This window comes from Simochromis diagramma, unplaced genomic scaffold (assembly GCF_900408965.1).
Source record: "Simochromis diagramma unplaced genomic scaffold, fSimDia1.1 OVJJ01000816.1, whole genome shotgun sequence".
Taxonomy (NCBI): Eukaryota; Metazoa; Chordata; class Actinopteri; order Cichliformes; family Cichlidae; genus Simochromis; species Simochromis diagramma.
The window spans coordinates 2,538,102-2,558,048 of record NW_024386908.1 but is presented as its reverse complement, the minus strand read 5'-3'; the positions used below and the strand labels follow the sequence as shown (position 1 = coordinate 2,558,048).

The following is a 19,947-nucleotide window of genomic DNA, read 5'->3' as shown; positions in this document are numbered from 1 at the left end:
ACTTGTTTGAGGTTCACTGATAAGGCCAATGATAAAACTTATAACTCTCAATATAAAAAATAATGATAATAATAATAAATAAAGCAATGAAGACACAATCAAATCAATGTCAGAGGGGAAAAAAAGAAAGTTAGCTGGCAAACTCACAGTAAAAATCACAAACTGCTGGGAATTTAAAAATTTAAAAATTCTAACAAATAAGAGCTTGACTGATATCTCATATCAATGCAGATATCTGGCGATCTAAAATCCAATATTTCCATATATCAGATGATATTTTTATTGCCTTTGGGGCAACCCTACCTCCCTTCTGTGGTAGAACACAAGTAAAACATAACATTTCTAACTCTGCACTGTTTGCAATCAACATCACCGTTACCTTACTTGGTCATGCTGCCCACAGTATATATATTATTTTCCTCATCATTTGTGGACGACTCCTTCACTGCTGCTATCCCTGCTTTTCGCATTACCTTTCCCCCAGCCTGACTACGTCATCATTTTGGTAGTTCTCAATGTTCTGCTGATGTCTCTTATTCTCCCAAGAGAATTCTCATTTCATTCTTATTCTCATTATTCTCATTAAACTGTTCTAAATTTTCACGGTTTTCTGATTTTTAAAAAACTAAACCTATTTTGGCTGCTTTGTTTGATGTGGGAGACTTTTATACCAGTAGCCCTTCCTGATGTAACCCTCCAAGGAACTTATCCTAGGATCATTGGCATATTAGCCAAATGCGCTGATCACCAGACTATGAAGCCACTGTTTTTTGACTTTTAAAACAATCAACTTTTCTTTTCTTTAAATTGGGATTCATTTTACATTTGGGATTTTTTTGTCATTTCACCTTTAATTTTCTAGTAAATTAGTCACCAGAAAAATACCTTAAAGGCAACACAACTACTGTTGGCAACTGAAAAAATTAAGTTTAAACAAATTGTTCAGCTGCTCCTGAAATCCACTTGCTCAACATGTTCTTACTGTTGGTATTCATAGGCTCACTTTTTCTTACAAATTTATGAAGCCTTCAAATAGGGCTGTGCAATATGACCAAAACCTCATATCCCAATATAAACATTTATCGTCCTGACAACAATATATCACAAACATTTTATGTTTCTGTAAATTCTGTGAATCTTGAGCAACTGGACTTGCGTGAAGTGTTTTCAGCTGGGCGTCGTGTAACCGGAGTCGAGTGTTTTGACCGATGCGTGAAACTATACACTTTTAAGCATAAGTTGTAACGGCTGCCGTTTTCTTTGTGAGGATTTATTACACGGCGTGCTGCGGGGAAAAGCCTGTTCTAACGTTTGAGTCTAAGCTTTATTTGGAGCACATTGTAGCATCCCTGGCTGAATGATGGTCTCTTATACTGATGCTTCACAGAGGTTTTATTGGAAATGTTTTTATTGAAACATTCAGTGAAGACACCGTGAGAGCTAGGAGCAAAACAAAACCATAATTAATACCATAACATCAAAGGAAACAAATTTCTCCTGCTCACATATAGCATATACATCAAATTTACATCACTCAATTCATTATATCACCTCACTAACTTACAACTACACATAAAGGTCAAGGTCAAGGTTAACAACATAAACTCTATTAAACGACATTTTGATTGCATGCAACTTATTCCGTTAAAGGAAACATTAACAAACCTTGTGCCACTGTCAGCCAGGTACTAATTGGCAAAGTAAACGTACATATTTTTCACTTTAAGGCATACCATTTACCATATCCTAAAAGAAACGTTACTGACAGCCCTTTAACGGTTTTGTGCCAGTTTCCTGTTTCAAAATAAAAGCATGGATTTCAAAATAAAACCGAAGTGCCTTTCAAACAAACGTAAAAAATATTTACCAAATTTAAAGGTCATTTACACACGTGACGGCTCTTTTTTTGTATCTCATCCATAAACTCTCTCCATACTCTTTCACGTGATTCTTACGTAGGCGGTAGAAAAGGTTTCCCGTGTTTGATTCTGAGGTAGGGACCAGTTTCCTGCATAATTTGCATAGTACAGTTTTCTGATCGGTGTCAGACTTTTCATAACCAAACCATGTCCATGCTACAGAGGTAGCCCCATGTTCGGGAGCAAGGTCCTCAATTTGTTTTGACTGGCCTGTTTGTCATTATTTCAGTTTATTTTGAAAAATCTCAACAGGATCTTCAGCTTTATTGTGAAAGGCTTACGTGGAAAATAAACAAGCGGACGGCGGAGCCACATGCTGTGTTTACCATCGTTGTTGCTAACGACAAAGAGTAAAAACAGTTGCTTATTCGTCTGTAGTGTGGTTATTATAAATATAAGAGAAAAAGAGAACTTCAAGAAATTAATATACCCACTACAGTGACCATCAAAAAAAAAATATTGCCGTAAACAGTTTATTTTGCGACACCACAAAACAAACGATAGCGTAATATAAAACGATAGACGTTTTCATATCGTCATCCGATATATATCGTTATATCGAACAGCCCTACCTTCAAACAAGCTTCAACCCTGACATGGATCAGACAGTGACTGTCCCTATTTGTACAATTCATCATAAAAACCACCCAGTACTGGGCAGGGCTGGGAGGCGGTGATGCTCAGATTTTTATGCACTATCAAATTGAAGTTCATTAAACTTTCATTGCATGTGTTTATTATTTTCATTTTGGCCAAATTTATAAATTGGCTAAAGTGACGTTTAGGGAAATAAGATGCATTTCACAAACCCCATTAACCACATTTGTAGATTATAAACTTAAACTAACCAAATTTTTTACTGTATTCTCCAAACTGATAATAGCACAAGCATTTAAGAACTACAAAGTGCAATTACTGCACAGCCATATCTCTCAGTGAGCTAAAAATATGGACAGTCATTCAAAGATAACACACTTACTGGAAGTTACTTGGAAGGTGTTTAATGAATAATTACTGTAACCAAACAAAGCTCCACTTCAAATGCCGGCTGTCTGTTCCAATTTACACTCAGCTGTTATATTTCATTAGTCTACAAGTCACACAAACATACTCTGATAGCGAAAGAAGAGAGGGATATGCTCCAGCAAGTCACCACATGTTGGGGGATTTGTTTACAGCTTCCTGTCTTGTACGAGATCAACACCCCGTTAAATCAGTGACACTCAAACGTGCAGCTTCTTCACCTGAGCCCTAACCTCATATGCGTGTGCACAAACATCCGTGTGTGCGTGTGTGTGTGAGAGAGAAAGAGCGGGACCATGACCGAGGGAGAAAGAGCACCTCATCAGTCGCATTGGGAAAATACCATTCAGAGACTGACAGATGTCTCTCTCCGTCTGACTCTTACCTGCATCTAACAATGTGTCTCGCTCCGTGGGCCTGGGGACATGCATACACCCACTTTGACACACATGCACAACAATGTAACAAAAAAACTCAGTGTGCCTGTCTGTGCGTGTGTGTGTGTGTATTTCTGTGTACAGTACATGTTTGTGTTTTCATCACTGTCTAAAACAGAGCGGAAACCAATCCCTGATGCTACGGACAGATAACAATATCCACCGCTGCCAAGCTCCCACAATAACAACTGGGAGCGCAGCAGCAACTGATACTGTAGGACTGTAAATAGCAGACGCACTTCACATTCGGTGCAGATACAGTATCACTCAGCAATGACTGCAATTGGTTGTTCAAATAAAACAAGCACAGAGGGTGCAGGGAACTCTGAATACAAAATAGCACAGAAAAGAATAGCCTAATAATAAAATCCACAGCTCTGATGGCAATATGTCAGAAATAAAAATACAGCTGCTTTATCCGTCATTTGTCATGTACTATAGATGATGAAGTCAGATCTTGCTAATGGAGAAAAATGGTTTTACCTCAGTAATCTTTAGTAGCTCAGTTATACTAATAGTGTCAGACAAGACTGGATGGTAAAAGAATGAGCTTTGCAGTCTGCTTTAGAAGTAAAAACGTAGATCACACAGAAGCACAATCCCTGAACCAGCAGAACACTGTTTTATGGCAGAATCTCTTTACACCTGAGCAGCTTTGACTTTTACCGCCTCTCATTCTTTAAGTCTCTTAAAGAACGACGGACAGGGGAAGATGCTGACCCTAAAATTACACAGTCACTGACACAGCACACATGCAATAAAGGGAGGCTTTACCCTGCAGGATGCCGAGGCAAGTAAGGCACAGATAAAGTGCAAACAAATAACAAAAGCTACATCTCAGGCCTCATTTAATATGTTATATGTTAAAGTTCATGACAACATATTTAGAAAAAGACTGAACAAGTACAGCTTGTTTGGAAGGGTTGCCAGGGGAAAGCCTTGTCCCTCTAAAAATAACACGGCAGCACCCCTTAGGTTTGGAAAGTTGCATCTGACCAAACCACAAGAGCTCTGGAAAAATCGCTCTGGACCAAGGTGGAGATGTTTACCCATTAAGCAAAGCAATTCACAGCAAACCAGCACAAACACTTCGTACCAACATCAAGCATGGTGGTAGTGGGGTGATGATTTGGACTTAGGCACCTTGCAGTCAGTGAATCAAACTCCTCTAATGGTGTTAGTGAAGTATTGTAGGAGTGATTTAACTCTTTGGAGGTGAAATTACAAAACAATGCAGACACAGACACATGAAAGTTAGGTGTACCACAACTCATTTTCACGGGGATTTATTATTTATCCAAAAAACTATTTTGCTTGTTATTGGCTTAAGTGAGAGTGGTAAAAGGTCGCGTAACCTGAGGTCGCTACCGATGGTCAGGGTTTTAATCTGAACATAAAATTTCCACCGATCTTCATCTGCTTATCCCATTCAGAGTTGTGGAGGCCTGGAGCCTATCCAAACTGTCATAGGGTGAAAAGAGGCATACAGCCTGGACAAGTCACCAATCGATCGTAAGGCTAATGCACAGAGACAGACAACCATTCATGTGACAAATTTAGAATCACCTCATCCATGTGTTTGGACTGCGGGAGTATCCGGTGAGAACTTACGCAGACCCATGGAGAGCATGCAAATTCCCCACAGAGAGGCCCCAAGCAGGATTTGAGCCCAGGACCTTCTTGCTGTGAAACAACACTAAAAACCAGCCAAAACTAGAAAGCCAAGCTATCTCACTGTGATTAAGACAATTTTAATACTGAATAAAGATGCCCCTCAATCACTGTCTTGTAGATAATCGTGTTACTATAATTGTGCTAATTTGAAAGCTTTGACATTAGCACAAGTCCTGTTCTAAACTATTTTCCCTGCTGCCCTTCATTCTGTAAGCCTATGGAGTTTGATTAAAGCCATTAAAGTGGATGCATAATTTAGACGAACAAGGCAACCAAACCAAATGACAAACTCAGCTAATTCTGTCATAGCAAAATTACTGATAGCATCTTCTCTGATGTGGACATCGGGTCAGCTGGAGGCGCAGTCGAAGATTGCAGCGGTCCCAGATCAGATGTACACACTGGAACTCTTTCCCATGTTGCTTGTCTGTGTTTATTGTGTTATGGTGTGCTGATATCTGTGCATTCCTGTATTATCCTTTTGTGTTACACATTTCGATGTTTCTTTTTCCTCGCTACCTAGCCTGACCTGTCTCCCCAATGTGATGTTTGTGTATTGTATGTACGGTCAGCAAGGTCTGTCATCTCAGTTGTGGGCAAAAGACCTGTAACTGACAAATAAAAGCTATCTCATCACATCTCATCTCTCATCTCATTTCTAGGAAATGAGAAGCAGCCATAAAAAAAGTAAAATAAACCCAAAATATTCTGATGAAAACCTTGAACAATTACAGATGCAACTGAAGCTGATTCCCTGCAAATGCAGAACGGTTTCCTTTGTTCACCAAAGAAAAACACAAATGTGCACCTCATGCACGTGTAATTTTCTAAATCCAGTATAAGCACAGCCCTTTTAAAAAAGTTTTCCACATGCTTGCTAATAGATACTTAAGAGATCCAGTTAATCCCACACAGACCCACAGTGTCAACAAAAACAAAAGCCACGGGCAAAATGTAAGTATCTATAGAAACATTACAGCATTAGAGAACTACCGCTCTCTCTCCTCAGCTCGTCCACCATCCCGCTCCTGCTTTTTGAGAGGCAGGGCGGTGATTGGCGGAAAAAAGCCTCCCTCAATCCAATCCCTAATCCCCAGCAGGCTTTTAAAACATATGACTGGAGGAGGACCAGCGGCGGCTCTCTCACGCTGTCCTCTTCCAAGCGATATTTTCTCTGTGCTGTAGCTGCAACAGAAGCAGCCGTCACAGAAGAAGCGAAGAGAAGCTGTGCGGTGGGGGTTTAAAAATTTAAAAAGGTGCTCATCCACGACCGTGTACCCTGTTCTGCATGCTCTGAGCCTTGGAGAGCAAAGTCGCACTGCCAGGCTGCCCTTGTTGCCTTCGCTTCTGCAACTTTGACTGCATGGTGGGAGGTATCCCTAGCTCTTTAACGACTTACCGGATGCTGCGCTGCTGAGGAGCCCGTCTTTCCTGTGACTCCCGTTCTCCACTGGTCTCTCTCACTGAAAGACAGGGAGGTGATGGAGGTCGGTAGAGGGGGAAGACTGCCGCCGCTGCTGCTGCTGGTGATGGTGGTTTGGGTGCTCACATTGATTTGTGTCACTTCTCTGTCTCTCTCTCCCTCTTGCCACACCACCTCTTTTCCACTCTCTCTCTTCACTTCACTTCACATTACACACACATGCATGCACACATACAGGACAAGATTTGGGCAAATTACACAAAGCTGAGACACTAAGGGCAGGAGAAGTCAATTTGTTTCCTCTTCACAATAGCTACTCCTCAAGTCAAGACATTTCTCTTACCAAGAACAAACTATTAAAAGTCTACAACTGATGTGTAACCAGAAGGTAAAATCTAAAACACATGAGGTAAAATCTGACCTGAAGCTGTAGACTGTCAAGAGGAATAACTTTGAATGTGCCACTATCATAAGTTGTAAAACACTTCAAAACCACAAGCTTTATATTCCATCTGCCTTAGAACCAGGTTTCTGCCAACTACAGTAAGTAGGCTCCTTTGAATGACTACCAGGCTAGCAAATAATACCAATTTTAAATGCTGCCTTGTAGTAGGTGGGTTTACTCAAAAAAAAAAAAAAACCCAGACGTGTAATGTAAAATCCTCAGTGTCACCTGCCCTGCACTAAACTGCGAGGGAGAAACCACACCTTGAGCCGGAATAGTTGCAGTCAGTCATTTAAATGATTTGGTGACGTTTACATTTAGCCCGAGGCTAAACTTTGGCCTACAATGAAAGCAAGCTAGTCCAAAACTGGGATATTTTCGCTTAAAGGCAGTTGTGGCTACTATTTCTTTTTTTAGTACGTCTACTGCTATCGAAGTATAATGGTTAACTTTCAGAATAAAACACTCACCCTTCGGCTGCAGAAAAACAAAAAAAAGATATTTTTTTTCACACACCTGTTAAGCTCGCGAGGACCTTGACTAAACTGTCTAATTTGCATACATTGCAGTGCCCCCCTTCTTCTTCCCCATTGGTCCAAACCGCTCTTTCCTAGTTCACTCATTGGCTGATTTAATTCAGATTTTTCATTTTTAAAAACGACATCGCATACTTAATTTAACTTGAACTTGAACATTGGAAACTAAGTAAATTTGGCAGGCGGTAAATATTGGGGGTTTTCTTATATGTTACGTAGCCTTTTTTTATGTGGTGCCGAAATTAATTAAAAACTGGTCCTCATCCAGACTGCGAAAATTCACATGAAGGCCAGAAAAAGGACTCAAAAAGTGGAGAAACGTTTGGCACATGGTTTGTGAAGTAGAAGCCAGACAGAAAAATATATCAGATGAAAATAGGCCATGTTTTTGCCTAGATAACCTGTTTGATAAGACAATGGTCTTTGGTTGGAACCATTAGTTCATGTCAATGAAATTGGGACAACTTGTGCATTTATTAGTAGAACCCTGACTTTGATAACTTGTGAAATAAAGCTAATTATTTGTCATACAGTACTGTGTAAAAGTCTCAAGGCAACTTTTATTTCTTCATATTTTGTTTGCAAAGTACCTTCTTGTAAGATTTTTTTTTTTTAATGCTCTTGAGCAATATTTCTCAAGGAATTTTGAAGGGTTTTCAAAGTTTTCCTTTGGACTCTTTTTAGATAATTTAGCAAATAGCCAATTTTAAATAGCATCTGTAGACACTTTGTTGCTAGTAATTTGTTGCAAAAACACATAATTTGTACCAATTTCTTTAGCTGAATCTATGAAAAATACCAAAGATAAGACAATTAGACAGGCATGTGTTTGTGCACCAACATTGTGATTCCCAAATGCATTGAGGGAAAATTTGGCATATATTGGCAGGTTGTCCTTTTAACGCAATTGAGGAAACTACATGCGTTCACCATCCAAAGAAGAGCTTTAAATGTTCCTCAGCCTGGAGAACTAATTCTAAAGACCGCTTAAAGAAATTACAACAAAGCCTGCTAAGGTGATGATACCAAATACTGAATTTCAAACTCATTATAATTGTACAAACTATGGTTAGGGCTTAAAAACTGTATTTTATCTAAGTTTGCACATGTTTCAATCAATCAGTGAATATTGATCACATACTGTGATTTTATTTCACAAAATGACAGCATGAAAACACCCCATGAAGATTCCATATGGGTTCACACTGCTCCCTTTCCTGAAAATCATCAGAAAACATTCAAATAAGAAGAGACTCATGACAAATGCACAAATGGACAAGTCTGATTTAATGTTTGAGCCACAACCTTTTGTGCTATTGTTCAACACTCAGCCAAAATTGTAAAAACAAAATGCCAATAACTATAACAATAAATGCATGCTGGGCACAAGTCAAAATTATTCTGCAGCTTTCTAACAGAGTTAGACCACATTTGTGATGCTACATTAACAACTGCATAAGCCGTTAAGTACAATTTTCCTGGATGTTAAAAATCTTGGCACCCACCAGAGAGCTAATGACCATTCACCAAAGGAGAATCACCAGTACTGTGATACAAATATTGCCATTTTTTAGATGTTGAAAACAATTGTGTATAGCCATAAACAACAGGCAAATGTGCTGACTTACATCAGGTAAATTAACACAGACTTGTTTAAACAATATGCATAGCCAGTTGTGCTTAATTCATTTTTACTGATACGCCACCAAATCACAACAAAAATCACTTTAAGGCACTTTATATTCTACGGTAAAGGCCCTACAATAATAAAGAGAAAATCCCAACAATCAAATAACCTCCTATTAGCAAGCACTCAATGACAGTGGGAAGGAAAAACGTCCTTTTAACAGGAAGAAAACTCTGGCAGAAGCAGTTTCAGGGAAGGGCGCCGATCTGCAATGACCTGTTGGGGGCTTAAGCACATAATAACTTCCTAAAGACCCATTCTGAGCCAGGAAAAACCCTGCTGTTCTTTTAAAATAGCGCCTTAAGGCAACTGTTCCTGGGATTTGGCTCTATATATAAATAAAATTGAATTGTACTGAATAAAAAACAAAAAACTTCTTTTGAGTAGTTTGGCCGATTTATCTCTTTGTTTTTTTTTCTCCAACATGGGATTGATGTAGGGTCTTTTCTCAATGATGTTTTACTAAGTCGCCCAATCAAAGAACAATATGTAGGCAATGACATCCCCCTGCTGATACTGACTGAGCTGGGAGCTGCTCAAGACTGGGCACCACAACCAAACAGGCATCAGACACAGGACCTCTTAACCAGGAAGGTAAGCAATGAAGGTTCTGAAGAAAATTTACTCACACTCAGTAGTTTAAATCACATATTCTTTGCCATTGTCAGACCTCAGCCACTGTACATATATAAGAGGTTTCAGGCTATTTTGCACCATTAAAACATGAGTGAGCGGGTATCCTGTGAAAGAATGCCTTTCTCTGCAAATGCACAGCACAGGAAGGACAGGCTGTACAGTACTCATTAAGTCTCTTGAAGTCTTTAACGGTGCTACCAGCCTGCAGCAAAAAATCCATTCATAAATTTTCTTCACTCATTTTTGTTAAATCGATAGTAACAGTCTACTGCCACGCTGGAATATTCTTCATCCGGACAAACAATTGTGATGTAAGTTGTTGTTATTGATTTAATCATTAAAAGGATCCAAAAATATATACTTTTTTTCTTAAACATATTTTTGGGATGCAGAGACTTGGAAAAGCTTGGTGATATCATGGTGGAGAGGACCGATCAATAGACACTTTCTGTTGTTTTCTCCTTTATTTGCCAGCCATCTGTAGCTCCCAGATAAGCTTCCCTGTCTTGCACTTAGTAACAGCATATTTTATAAAATATGTTAACATTAAAGCATTTCACATTGATTAGTGGGCACTACTTTTTCCTTTGTGATGGTCACCAGCTGCAAATTGTCTTTTTGCCAAGCTTCTTATTTGCTATCGCATCGCTGTTTGACTCAACCAAAATGATTCACCCTAAATCACTGTTACCTCGCTCTCCATCCATGTATGCTTAGTTGTTTCTAATGTGCGTCCCGCTGCCCACTGTACCTTGTAAATGCCACAGTATGCCTTTGCAGAGGAGAAAGAGGGCTCAGGGGCAATCAGCAGAAGCGTGGGGGCAGAGCGGATGCGCTTCAAAGGCTGTCAAAACTATATTATATGGTTGATCCCTGTCCAATTCACTTTCACAGTTCAATAGCTGCTGTATGTTAAAGCTGAAAAACAAAGACAATCATTGGTGTCTCATCATTCTAAACTTAGCGCACAAGAAGCTTTGTCTGTGTGTGTTGGAGAGGAGGTTGGGGAGGCGGTCAAACAAGGGAAAGTCTCAGCAGAGTGACCGCATAGGTCAGGTTTGACACACTTTATTATTCATTCACTGTCTGTCCTCAGCTGTGCTTAGCTCATCAGTGTGTGCGCACACACACACACACACACACGCACACAGAGTTTCCCCTAGGTGCGGCTTTTACTGCACATATGCGCCTGGACGATGCACAAATGTCAAGAGCAATAACTGGGATGTCACTCCAAATTCACTCTCCTCTCTTCAGTGTTTAGCAGCTAGGTAACTCAGGGATCTGTCTTTCTCTCCGTCTCTCTCTCCCATGGTGTGAGTGTGTTTCTACATATGTGTGAGTGTGCCTGCGTGTGCCCTAACGTCTCAAGGTCTAAGATGTTATTGTTTATTCATTTCAGTTCAATTTACCTTCAGGTGCTTCAGGATGACTGCTAAATTATCAATATTATTACAGTATAAACATATAATCATTTCTCTATTTTAAAGATCCCTCGTATCTTTAATATCACACCTGGAAATTTTAACCACCATCATCCTGCAACTCTTTGTCTTCTTAATTTACTACAAGGTGAAAACTGAGATATATTTACTAAGAAAATAGCGCCTCCATTCCTGGAAGATTCCTGGGAACTCGTGGGTGTAGAGCAGGAAGGTCCAACACTTTATTTTAAAACAGTTTATTTGTTCTGTAAGCGTTGATATGATCCTTAAACACCACACCTCTTAGTATTTGTGGGTCAAATTTCCATGTACTCTGATGAATTTAGTTTTTATATTTGTTCTTTACTCTTTGTTTTAATCTTATGACATACTATCAGATTCTCCTGTGTCCTAATGCGATCTGATATTACCCTGTCTGTTGACTTACACAGTCTGCATGCCAGCTTTCCTTCTTGTCTTCAATATAGTTGCTCTTTTCCAGTCTTACTGACTAAAGCTCACATGCATTCATACGTTCTTTACACTAAACTCCTGTACAGTGCTTTTCCTCTCACATTCACTCATATGGCAGTGCTGTCTGCACTGGCTGTGTTGCTTTCACTCTGTAGTATGTTTAACCTCTTCATATTTTTCTAAAATTACAGTTCTCTTCCTTTGTTTGATCAGCCAGTCTTCTGCCAGGACTTATCCACGTTCGTGATTGGTCAGATGGTGCCAGCAGCAACCTTTTCATGTGAACACACTCATAATTAAATTAGGAAACCCTACGTTAATTTGACAAGTTGGTAACCAGCTTCATGTGACTGCTTATCGTCAGTGCTGATGTTAGGGTTAGTGAATTCACTTAACAGAAATATACCCCTAGCATGCTGAACTTACTTCATAGTGCAGGCCTCTTGCTACCTGTATTAGCTGGGATAGTCCCAGTACCCACCTTCCTGCTGCAGCCCCATAATGGATTAAGTGTTTTAGAAAATTAAAGGATGGAAATCGCTGCATAAGCTAAGAAATAGTTCCGAAAGCAACAGTTGCATTCACAGACACTGTCACCTTCTCTGTAGCATGACCTGGCATAAAGTGGAAAAAAGTCTAAAAATATCACAAATGCGATGGCATACATTGCATAGGGGAACTTTTACATTTGTGAAGGTACCAATGCCTTATATACAGGTTTCTGAGCAATGCATGCTATCATCCAATGCTTTCAAGAAGTCATTACTTATTTCAGCAAGACAATGCTAAAACAACTTTTGGAGGTATTCCAACAGCACGGCTCAGAGTTGGGAAGACTAGCAGCTGTCCAGACCTGCCACCGACTGACACTTTAACATATAACGTAATAAAACTCTTCCAGCTGAACTTCCATATACAATAGGAATGGGAAAATATTTTGCTTTAAAACCTGGTTGCTGATGCAAATACTTACAAACACTTACAGAGCGCTGTTAAAAGAAGCTGTGATGACACGGCCCCTTTTTCAAAAGTATGCTACTGGCATAAAATTCAAAAAGAGCAAATAATTAATTTTATAATTTTCATTAGAATTAAGGCTTTAAGTAACATGAAAATCAGTTTTGTAATTGTATTTGACATTGCATTTGACCTTTTGGGAAAATTGGAGAAATTATTAAATCCCTCGGCACGAACAACGATCTTTTCCAAGCTGCAAAATAATAATAACAATAATAATAATAGTACCCTTCAGCATAGCTGTATGATGTAAACCCAAATGAAGGCGTAGTCAGGAACCTAGACCAAATCAGAATTTAAAGCATGTGAGCGGTATTTCATAGGTCTGCAGTTTACAACATGTCGAAGGAGTAATATTAGTTGGAGTTTTGATAGCTTCCCCCAGCTGAAATGTACATATTTAACATGTTTAACTGAATGAACTGTTTATGTAAACTTTCGCTTTTTAATGACTTTTTGTGGTAAGGCTGACGGGATAGCTGTTCTTAAAGGATACAAACTGAAAACCTTTCTCTTTGTCTAGACCTGCATTAATATGTTGCTAATACAACACTGTAAGAGCCTCCTTGTTTAGGTTTAAAAGGAAACGTTGCCACAATCTGTATTGGTATTTTTTTTTTACTTCAAACTGGGCACCAGAATTACCCTAATTTGTTTAAAGCTGTTCCCAATCAAGATCATGTGCAGCCCTCTCCCTGCCTCTCTCTCTCTCACTTTCTTGCATGTACAGTCGGTTCATGAATGTTCTCATTTGTTTTTTGTGTCAGCCCATTATGACCATTACATTTAATGCTTAACATCTTATAATCAATTTCCTCTCTTTTAAGAGCACAAAGCTGTCTTTGACCTCTCAGCCATTCCCACTGGTTCCTTTGAAGATTGTCAAGATTTCTGTCATGCCATATAACTTCTATCATCCCATCAAATACATCTCGAATATTAATTTTGATGTATTTCTTTCCTTACGCACAAAAAATAAATTGGGAAAAAAAAATGCATAGCATATAACTACTAATTGTATTAGACAGAATAAATACCGTAAAACGTTAGGGGGCAATTCATGATTTTTTCCTGGCAAATACTCGGCCTCAGAAAGAAAGCTTTGATAAAGGTCTTTGATTTTATCAGCAAGTACAAAGGGCGCGCAGACAAATATTAATCATGTATCGTTCTTTGCTTTGAGTAGGTTGTAGTACAGCTACCTTCTCAGGATTTGGCAGCTTGTATCAGACCCCTGGGGCCTGAAGCTCAAGTGTCTGGCCAAGAGACGCCCCGCTGGGTCAGTAAGGATGGGTCCGTGCCCCACGCTCCTGCACTACAGAGCAGTCCTATAACCAGCCTTTGAAGCCCAAACCAAACCGGTGACATTTGCTGGCGTTTATCATCACAAATCTACTGGTGAAAATCAAACTTGTGCTGACACTTTTTATTCAAGACAGTTTAATAAAACAAAGGAAGAGCGGTCTATCTCTCTCTATCACACACACACACACAGGTTAAACCTTGAAAAACTTCTGAGCAGAGAATACAACTCGAGCCGTTTGTGGATAAAGTGGAATTACAGTATGCGAAGTTGCTGCAGAGATGATGTAGTCTCTCTGTTTTGTATTCTTCTCTTTACATGTACCGCAATAAGGCAAACTATAAAAAAAGCAGCACTTAAACACACAAAGTGCAAATACATATAAAAACTGTCACATTCTACTTACTTTACTAAGACTCTCTGCAATTATTGAAGTCTGTTTTGGGCAAACTTAAAAAGCAAAAAGCAAAAATTATAACACTGGTAAGTAAAACAATTAAATCAAATCAAACATTCAGCTCCTTTTTTTTTTACATGTATGTGTCTGAACTCTTCTTTTCCTATTTAGCCTGAATGCCAAGAATGTTTCACACAGAGCAGAGATCATTTTGTGAAACATGTCAATAATCTTACCTCCTGTCAGGCAAAGTATCCCCACAGCTGAGTCCCGCTCACATAGCTCAGGCTCAACCACCCTCTAGTGACTGGAAGCCGGCATTACAATCACACCACAACAATCTGCTCTTCTTAGGAAGTATCCCACCGCCTTTAGCTTACGTTTCTACATGTATAAGCTTTCGCTAGACAAATATATCATGTTGTATCTATCCACTGGCCAAGCCTATTCCAAGCCTGAGAAATGACAGAGAAATGCAGGAAGTCGTTGGAACATAAACAAGGCGCAATGGAGGAAGCAAGGGTCAAGGCGGCGCTTCCTGTTCCGAAACCACCACTGTGTGCCTGCAAGCAGACGCCAGGCAGCTGTGACACAAAACTTCTCTTATTAGTGTTATGATCAGATATCCCCCTAAAACTGCTCGCTCTGCATATTCAACTCATCTGAAAAACACATAGTACGATTTAGGGAAGTGTATAGTCATTTCCACCATGTGGTTGGACCAACAACTAGTAGGCTACAGTATACAGATTTCTGCAAAACTAAAAATGTTACACTTGTGTGTTTCGGGGGTTTTCAGCATTTGTTTTTGTCATTACTTTGCTACTTTTTTCTTTCATTTTTGATGTCTTACTTTTGGTCACCAGCTCTATAAGTGAACTTATCCATAATATAAAAATAAACAGTCCCTCAGTTACCAGCGCCTTGTATGATGCTTTGATTATTATTTTTATGGCACGCTAACCGGAACATTATCCCAGCTTTTCTGGAATTCTGAGCAGTGCAAATAGTTTTATTCTGACTAAGAAACTGATGACACAGTTTCAAAGTATCTGATGTAAAAAAAAAAAAACCCAACAAAAACCTTACAGTTAATTAATCGTGAAGGTTTAAGTTGTGGTTAGACATTTATTGCATAGCTCCTGCTTCACTCCACAACATTGCATTGTTACATAAATTTCCAGTAAACAACCTAACATTTAACCTTGCGTAGCCTCAGTTTCAACTGTAATGTTAGGACTAACATTGGGAAAAGTATGTTTTTAATTTAATGTAACAATACTAGACAACAGATTCAGATATCAGATTTTTTTTGTGGTGTGGTGTGGTGGGGTTTGTTCACCTACAATCATTGTGCTGCTGCCAGCTTTGATTTCCTGTGCTTTTTTTCTGTGTTTAATTAGTACTTTCCCCCCCTTTTTTTTCTTTTTTGCAAATGAATACAACCAGAAACCTGTTCAAAGTCATTTGGGGGTTATGAAAACCTCCATTGTCAGATGTCCAGTCTGGATTAGATTCATTTGCCGGCCAGACAAAACAGCAGCATCTGGCCAGCATTATTATAGCATATCATAATGAATTCGTAATCTGGTATTATTTAAGCATTTGGTATTATTCTCAAACTCAATTACAGTAATAGTAGCATAATGATTTCAAAGGGTTTACATTTTGGGTGGCAGACAGGATGCGACCTATCTCGTTCTCATTCTCACACACAGACAGATTACCTCAAAAACACAGGAAAATCACCTCGGTTTCCATTTTGGTTATTACATGCTACGCTGAATAACCTTTTTGCAAAATGTGCTCGCTCAGTTTCTCCGTTTCATTCTGCTTTTTCTTTGTGATCGTTCCAGCACTGCAGCCCACAGTATGCCATGGACCATAATGCTTGCTGTATTCCACTCAAATGTCTTATCAACACTTCAGAGAAGACGCAGTGCATCAAAATTTAAGGGGAGACATATGGTATACATGAGAATGATCTCAACAGACTTAGTGTAGTGTATACACAGTAGCATCTGTATCTTAATAGTCTATCAGCAATGGTGAAGGGAGAATGTGAAAGCTCTGAGGGATTTAGGAGAAAGGATATGATTACATTTATGTCCCATCAAGCAGCTTGCTGGATCCAGGGGAATGCCTAATATATGTCTGTATTTGGTCGCCAGCTTACATCTGTCTGCTTATGGATTTATGACTTCCAAACTATTTGGGAAAAAAAGGCGCCTCTCGACAGAGCCAGTGACTAATAACTAAAGCCGACAGGGATGGCAGGCAAACACACGCGCGCGCGCGGATAGACGTAACGACAAGGCTCGGCGACAAGGAACAAAAGAGTCGAAATCTGACACATTCCCTCTGACAGAAGGATAAAAGTCATTCGCCCCTCGAGCCATGCTTGCACACACTACACACATGCACAATTTACTTCTTTTTCTGTCACGCAGAGTTTTTGTCACAAACATGCACATAATGTTTCATTTAAAGAGTGCTCAGCCTTTAAAGCATTAACAGTGAGCGTGATTTTTATTTTAGATATCCTTCTCAGTAAATATACAGAGGTAGATATGAACTTGTGCCACTGCAACTTTAACGGGCGTGTGACAGGGAGGGCAGTCTGGCCTGGTTCATGTTGAATCCAACATACTAACCATGATTTTGTTTTTCCTATAAGGTTGAATTTCAGGAAAACAGCTCTAGGAATAAATCTAGGAGAAGCAAAGAGAGGAGACAAATTAAAGTGAAAACGTTCAAACCGAATAAGGGAATCTTATCACTCTAGTGCTGTGTGGGGGGCATTTTTTGTCTTCTCAAGCTAGACTGATAAACAAGTTGTGTTAATAAGCGCTCTGCCTGGAGGGATTTCTATTAGCAGTTAGGTTGACCTCTTCTGGATGACACTAGAGATGCCCCTGACTGACTGGCCACGGACTGGAACTGGTGACTGGCTGGTTAGCTTCCCGCATGCCCATTGCTTTCATGCACAGCATGCTAGCAGTGGTTTGCGTGGAAACTCTTCTTTGTGTGAGTGAAGACACAGAGTTTGCCACAGTCAATCATGGGAAGATCAGCACAAAATGTTTGTGAAAATAAACCTAATCAGACGCTTTAATCACCTTCACCCAACTGAACATGAACAGAGCTCAGAGCCAGTGATAAGCCAGTAGACTCAGCAGGAGCCTCGGTGTGAGCAAAGGATCAAAGCGGTTGAGTGAAAAATAATAACACGGTTGAAGCCCTGATTTTGTAACATACTGGAAAATGATAGAAGTATATGACATTTGTTTTGTTCTGTAAATCTGTTACACTATCTTTTATTCGATAAGGTAAATTATGTCAGGTAAAGGTGGGTGTCCAGCAGCTCACTTTCAGTTAATTATTTGTAACTCTTTCAAGTCACAAGGGGATGTGGATTTGCTCATTTGTGCACAGTTGGACAACTGATTGCGAAGTCTGGTTTTGGGCAATTGCACTAAATCAAAATGGCAAAGTTGTTCTCAAAACCAAAACACAAGGCCAGCTTTCTCAGTGCAGCTTTTTAAGTTTAAATCTCAAGTTTACATGGATAATATCAAATGCATCCCGTGTGGTGAGCACTGGAGGCTGAACGGCTTTTGACACCTGGGTAGGAATGGTGATGAACAATTGAGCATTAAGCCGTTAAAATATGAGGGTGGAGACAAATGGAGGCGTCAGCATTGGCAAAAAATTGAAATAATAAACAAGGGAGAATAAGAGGGGAAAATGAAAGAAAGGTGGAAAGGTGAAGAAGATGTGAATGGGTAGTGGGGGGGCGAAGGCAGATTGTGTTTGCGAGAGGCGTTTAATCCCCAGAAGCATCCTGACGGCATCTGCTCCGTACAGATGGGGATGAAGGGATGTTGCAGTACACACATGCATTGTGTCAAAAAGGAAAAAAAAAGCACTGTTGAATGTTGGAAGCTTTTTTCTAACACCCTCGAGGATCATGCTAAGCATAAGGTAAGGGAGCCTGGTTGTGTTTCATAATTTCCCACACTACAAAGACCACTGGAGCTGTGGCATCAGGTGATTAATGAACACAAAGCTCTTTGTTTCTCTCCCTCTCTCTCTAAATATGTTCTCCAGAAACGTTCTATCTATCTCGCGGTACAGCACAGAAGTTGGAATGGCGAGATTGTCTGGGGAAGCAAATGTGCTATATATGGTTCATCCATCCTGTGTGGCAAATGTACATATATGAAAGCGTCGTGCGAAATGACTTTACCGTCATCATTTTCTGTTTTTTAAAAATTAAATTCAAAATTCACTGTCAGTTCTTATTTTGTTCTGTATTACATGCACAACAGCCTTAGTTTTTAATATTTTAACGTATACTCACTTTTACTCAATGCTTACCCACTTACATTTAATAATATACAGCATAATGTCTTTAGGGATTATTAAAGATTGATTCTGATTGAGGTGAGCAGATCAATCCAAATATTGATTGGTATCAGACTGATACTCATGCAATATGATCGATACTTTAGTTTGTTTCCATAAATTGATGGTTTATCTCATAAGTCATGACATACTGCTTTCACCCACATAACCTGTCGTTTGAAGATAAAAATATTGGTATAGGTAATACCGCCCCATATTTTCTTGGTATCTGGTGGATACCAAACATACCGCTAATACTTAAATGCTTACTGACTTACTTATTACATATAATTCCCTACTAAATACTTAATTAACACCAAAACTGTAGATCTTCTTTTGGCATTTAATTAAAGGCCACAGTGCTTCCTGCAGTGGCACTCAACTGGTTGTGTAAACACACACACAGGGATGCTGGGCTGTTGAGATATGCTGGGAAATGAGGAGTCCTGACTCCACTGCAATCAGTGGATTTTGAGTTTAATCTTGGGCCTCTGTTTAACCTAGGGTCTATTAGTATTATATCACGTAAAGCAGGGGTGTCGAACTCCAGGCCTCGAGGGCCGGTGTTCTGCAGGTTTTAGATCTCACACTGGGTCAACACACCTGAATCAAATGATCAGTTCATCACCAGGCCTCTGGAGAACTTCAAGAGATATTGAAGAGGTCATTTAGCCACTTAAATCAGCTGTGATGGATCAAGGACACATTTAAAACCTGCAGGACACCGGCCTTCGAGGCCTGGAGTTCGACACCTGTGACGTAAAGGCTCTTAACTCCTGGAACAAGACCATGTGTGGAAGATGGTGCTTCAAAAGCCTTTGGTAGAAGTGCAAGCAATTTTAAACTTGAGACTTCCCCGTAAGAATTTGGTGACAAATTTAAACAATGGTGAACAATTTTGGGAAAATACACCAGAAAATACAGTTTGAAAGCATCCAAGCTTCTTTTTTGACCCCAGTCTTACGTATTTTACCACTTTTAACCTCATTTGCTGCTTTTTTGTGCTTTTGGCGCCATTACCTTGTTAATCTGTCATCACTGGGTCCATTTAAAGGTGGAGGATTTATTGTCAGCTGAGACACGGAGGTGAGGTCACGGCATATCAGAGTGGCGCAGTTTACGACAATAGCCATTGTTCCTGGGAC

The 19,947-nt window shown here is 39.6% G+C and overlaps 1 protein-coding gene across 2 annotated transcripts in view; it reads right to left on the bottom strand.

The window, feature by feature from the left end:
* sox5 (SRY-box transcription factor 5) overlaps nucleotides 1–14,893 on the bottom strand; it is a 247,819-nt gene extending 232,926 nt beyond the window's left edge. Inside the window, exons 1-2 of one of the 2 annotated variants that reach the window (XM_040035586.1) lie at nucleotides 6,898–14,892; nucleotides 6,453–6,678 (exon numbers count right to left, since the gene is read on the bottom strand). The gene's annotated coding sequence lies outside the window, so the exon portion shown is untranslated. Of the gene's footprint in view, nucleotides 1–6,452; nucleotides 6,679–6,897 lie in introns of both variants that reach the window. The other variant, XM_040035588.1, reaches the window with a different exon arrangement.
* Nucleotides 14,894–19,947: the final 5,054 nt, after the last annotated feature.